This window comes from Triticum aestivum, chromosome 7B, assembly GCF_018294505.1.
Source record: "Triticum aestivum cultivar Chinese Spring chromosome 7B, IWGSC CS RefSeq v2.1, whole genome shotgun sequence".
Lineage (NCBI taxonomy): Eukaryota > Viridiplantae > Streptophyta > Magnoliopsida > Poales > Poaceae > Triticum > Triticum aestivum.
Genome location: NC_057813.1, coordinates 722,261,309 through 722,266,243, shown reverse-complemented (window position 1 = coordinate 722,266,243; position 4,935 = coordinate 722,261,309). Strand labels below are relative to the sequence as shown.

Here is a 4,935-nt window from a genome sequence, read left to right as displayed (position 1 = left end):
AAAACGTGCAGGCTACAACAGCGGCAAGGCAAGCAACTAGGAAGAGGATGAATGCGAGTGCCTGCGGAGCAACTAGGAAGAGAATGAATGCGAGTGCCTCCGGTGTGGCTACAATCAGAGATCCGTCAAACCTATGGGAGCAGGATCTGAGGCTGGCTACCACTAAGAAGATGATTTGGCGCAGTGCATAGGTGCAGGCAAGGCACTGTGGAGGCGGGCTTTTATAGTGAACTCAATTGTCCAGCGGTCAAGATCGTGGACTATTGCAATTCCTTTTTTCAGTTTCTTGTGAAGTTAAGATGGACAAATAGTAGACATGGTGTTGAGGAAGTGGAACAGAAAAGCCTGGAGAAGATCATGAGTTGATGCAATCGGCATGCGTGCTAGCCGTAATCATGCAGCCCAGAGTGGACTTGGGACCAACAGGTGCAGATATAGAAATATATAAAGAGAAGAAATTGCATGCGTTACAGAGATGCATGGCTCATTCGCTCTGTTATGTGCACTGGTAAATAGAAGTAGCCAAAGAAATAATGTGGCAGTTTGTACACTATAAGTCGCTGATGTGGCATGCTTGATGATGTGCGTGTTGAGATAAATAGTATAGTGGGGATGAATCTCTTAGGTATACTAGTGGACCCGTTGCGCCAAATGGCGCAGAGGCACGCTAAATTCATGGTCGCGATGAAAAAATATCCATGGTTTAAGGGTTCAGAGTTTAGAGATGTATATACACATTTTAATATGATAGTATAGAGCCCCATTTAAAACTAAATATATGTTTTAGTTAGTTTAGTACTTTAGTTGTAGGCAAGTACATATGAAAAAAATGGTGTCTTGTTGTGCACAATGAGATAGATAGATATATATAACCATGTCATGTTGAAAATATGTATATTCTTTTAGTAATATTTTTGTCTGGGCAAATAAGCACACCAAGAATTTAGATGCTTATGTATAAAAAGAAACACATATTCCTGCATGCGTTAATTTTCTCTCTCTAAAAAACAGATACTCTGGTGCGAAATAATATATGTATTTCTAATAGCATCCAGGAACCATTTAAGGATGCCTTTGTTTTTCTAAGGCTATTAACCTTTTAATGTTTCTGTGCGCAAAAAATAAAAACTTTTCTGTTTGCTCAGATGGATGCATATGTATCTGAAAATGTACTCATGGAGTTGACCCGTTGCACCAAATGGCGCAAGGACCTGCTAAATTCATGTGTGCATTGAAAAAAAATGTTTTGGTTTAGTTTTGGGCAAGCACATATGGTAACAAATTTAGCTTCCTTGTTTAATAAAAAAGAATAGAGACTTATTGTCTATAATGAGATATACATGCATACACATTTAAATTTATCTTTGAGCCAAATGGGGTGGTCCTGCATTAAAAATATTTGCATTTTTTCAATAACTTTATGTTAGCAAGCACAAAGGACATGTCAAACCCAAGTGTTTTGTAAATATTTGACTTTGTTAGTAGAAGTAGGTCTTAGCAACGCACTAATTCAAACCCTGAAAAATGAAGGATAATTTATCTTTGAAAATATATACTTGAGCATGCACATTTTGTTATCTCATTCAGGAAACACAGAGCCAAATGATTATGTTCAAGCACATTTGGAGATCAAACCCACAATTTACTAAGATATGGCTATCCAAACATGCAAACTATTTCATCAAGGTGTCACCTGCCTAAATTGAAGCCCAAAACACCTGTGCAACATGGCCTTTTACAATGGCTGAAAAATTATTAGCTTGAGGAACTTTTCTGTTATAGGCATATAAATCTCCTAATTTTAATCACAACAGCAAACCTGAACCTTCCTAAAGGGCAAATTCCTTTATGCAGGGTTGTCCTCTGATCTGTTTCAAAATTCAACTTGCGCACTCGGACACTGAAAACATTTTAACAATGCACAACAAAATACTGAACACACACAATAGGCTAGTTGTGAATCCAAATGATTAACTTTCACACATCAGCATACACTCAAATCATCTAAAAGAAAATTTGTTCTTTCTGAATAAGTCACATGCTCCATCCGCCCTTTGGACTGCTCTACTCCTCATGCTTACCCTTCAATCACTCACCATATTAATAACACCTGAAATCGAAAAAAAAACACTCACGAATTATACTGTGAAGCATAGCAGTGCCATTAACTAAGATGGGCACTCTCATAGATGTATATACAACAGCATGTCGTTGATTCCACAGAGCAAATTTAACATCAGCTAAGGTGCTCATTTCGTTGTGCATGAATGCATACAGAAGTATGTTCTTTCTTGCTGACTATAACCAGGGAAGGTTACCAAGTTCCAATGATGTATTCCATAAAGCAATACTACCTGAAACAAGTAGACCTTTACAGCAGACAACATGTAAGCCAGCCAACTCATCGGGACAACATCGGTAAGAAAACAAATGCATGAGCATATGGTACATTGTCATGCAACGATGAAATCATATCATGATATGGTTGTTCATTAGACCATTATAGCAGACCACAAGAGGAATGTGTAGATACATGATATGCAAAGGAAATTTCAAAAGTCAAACATCAGGAACTGAAATTGCAGAAACATAGAGAAGGATTACTACTAATCTACGATAGACCAAGTATATTTGAGAAAACATTTGTCACATGCTCAAAACAGATTAATAGGTAATCGGATTAAGAAAAAAACGGCATGGTCAAACATATCAGGATCTTTTCCACAACAGGGCCTCGGTCTACCAAGCCATACTATAAAAGCAGAAACAAGTAAACCCTTAGAAGGTGCACATAAGTTTAACTACTTGGCATAAAATAACACAAGTTCACCATCTAACAACAGGAGCCTACACCGGTAAATAATTATAGAAGATATTATGTATGCAGATATGATGATATATAACACTATTCGATTATTCCATCTGAAGTAATGCTAAGAAGCGCACATGGAGCCATCTTTCTTTTCTGAAAGCAAATAACACCAGGATCATCTTCAGTAAGAAGTGCACACATCAATCATGCCTCAGTTTATAAATAATGAAGGAGTACTTGGAATATTAAAAAGCAAACTTGACTCAAATAGCATTGTATTGTCCCTTTTGAACATAAATGAAGCAAACTAACATGGGCTCTTTAACCTGCCCCACAAAAACTGCATTATAATTCTTGACATGGGTTGAAAGAACAAGGCAGGTAACTTGCAACCAAATAAGAGGATTGCATAATTTCTAGTGAGGCTGAGCCGAAAACTAAGTTGCGCTCTTACTTGCCCCTATTCTGTACATAATGGAAAATGTGTCCAACCGGGAGCATATTCAAAAAATCTACAGCTCCTTGAAAGAAGGCCCTTCTCAATAGTAACCAAGCAAGCTCATGAAGTTCTTGTGATTTAATTTGAACAAGCCTATTATGTGGAAGTAAAACTATTCGAATAACTCTATGGAGCTGCAAAGATATAATCCAGAGCAATGATGAGATACAGAGACAATTATGGTACAGAGCATAATGTTCATGAGTTACGTACAATGAAAATTACTGCATTGGAATGGCCAATTAGGAGCCCTGGTCTCTAACATGTACGTAATATCCAAACTTTCAATTATTATGGAATGATGCATATGTTTAGTGTAATTAGCTGCACATATTGTATATTCCTCCATTTGAAAACACTTGTCCATTTACCCTCTCAAGTTTTAGTTAATTAATCAATCGCATATAATTGTCAGTTTATATACATACATGCATGGATCAATCCCTGCTTGCATGCATTAAGCAGATAAAAGTACGTGAACATACTCTAGGACATGGTGTTGTGCTTCTGGCAGGAGGGATTGCCGGAGCTGGCAAGCAGCTATGGCTCTGTCGTCGCCTTCACCTCCTCCTCGTACACATACGCTTCTTCCTTCAGCAGCAGCAGCAAGACCAGCTCCTGCTTCATATTCTGTATTACACCCTCGCCTGAACGGTTACCTATTGCCTGCACAAACACACTTACTTGATTCCTTTGTAATAAATAATTAGGGCAAGCAGTCCAAATTGTATGATTATGGTAGAGTAGAGTGGTGGTGCACAGTATCGGATTCTCCTAAACCTCACAATCTCCGGAAACTTAGCTTCAGAGCTGCACGGACATTGTTCAGTTAATTAACATGAATCACGTTCTCTGTTGGTAGTTGCTTAACCACTTCTGTACTCTGTGTTAACCAGCAACTTGTGTAGATAAATCAAATTGCATGCTTCATGTACTGTTTTGCATGACATGAGTTGATTGTTTCTAGAAAACATTATTTATCAAGTTGCATGCTAATCTGATTGTTTCTTTAACCATGCCGCTCTGCTAAATTCATGCCCTAAGTCATGTATGCTCATACTCTTACAGTAGGCAAATCTCAATCCTATGCCCATGTGTACAAGCTAGCTCCAAGAATCATAATAAATTAATGGCACTTATGTGTGAAGAACAAAAGGCACAGATCATAAACTTAATTAACATCTGGCATCTCGTAATGCTTAGAAGACATACGGTGCTCCACCTGAAAGTTGTCGTCCTCTTGTGAGAACTCCACCTTGAGCATTTGTACAAACACCTAGTGCTCGCATCTGCAATCTCAAAGGCAAATAGAGAGAGAGAGAGAGAGAGAGAGAGAGAGAGAGAGAGAGAGAGAGATTTTGTAGGGGACATACATGCACACTTTGTAAGGATGTCTATGAATCGGACATAAAATCTTTATATATTGGCGGAGCATGGTTTAAAAAAAGCACAATGAACAAAACAAGAACATGTTTTTTCTTACCTAAGTTGTCTGTGGTGCTGCATTAGCTAAGCCTCCAGATCTGGCCTCCAGCGTCATCTCTCGCACCTACGACCCCGCGGGCCACCACCAGATCATTCCACCTCAAATCGCAGAGAGAGAAAGAGGACGTACACTTATGGT

The 4,935-nt window shown here is 38.5% G+C and overlaps 1 long non-coding RNA gene across 1 annotated transcript; it reads right to left on the bottom strand.

Annotated features, from left to right (window-relative positions):
• Nucleotides 1-1,400: 1,400 nt before the first annotated feature.
• LOC123159911 (uncharacterized) lies at nt 1,401-4,920 on the bottom strand. Its single transcript, XR_006479917.1, has 3 exons — nt 4,534-4,920; nt 3,797-3,977; nt 1,401-2,110 (listed from the first exon to the last, which is right to left on the bottom strand). It is a non-coding gene; the product is annotated as an uncharacterized lncRNA (long non-coding RNA).
• Between the last annotated feature and the right edge of the window lie 15 nt (nt 4,921-4,935).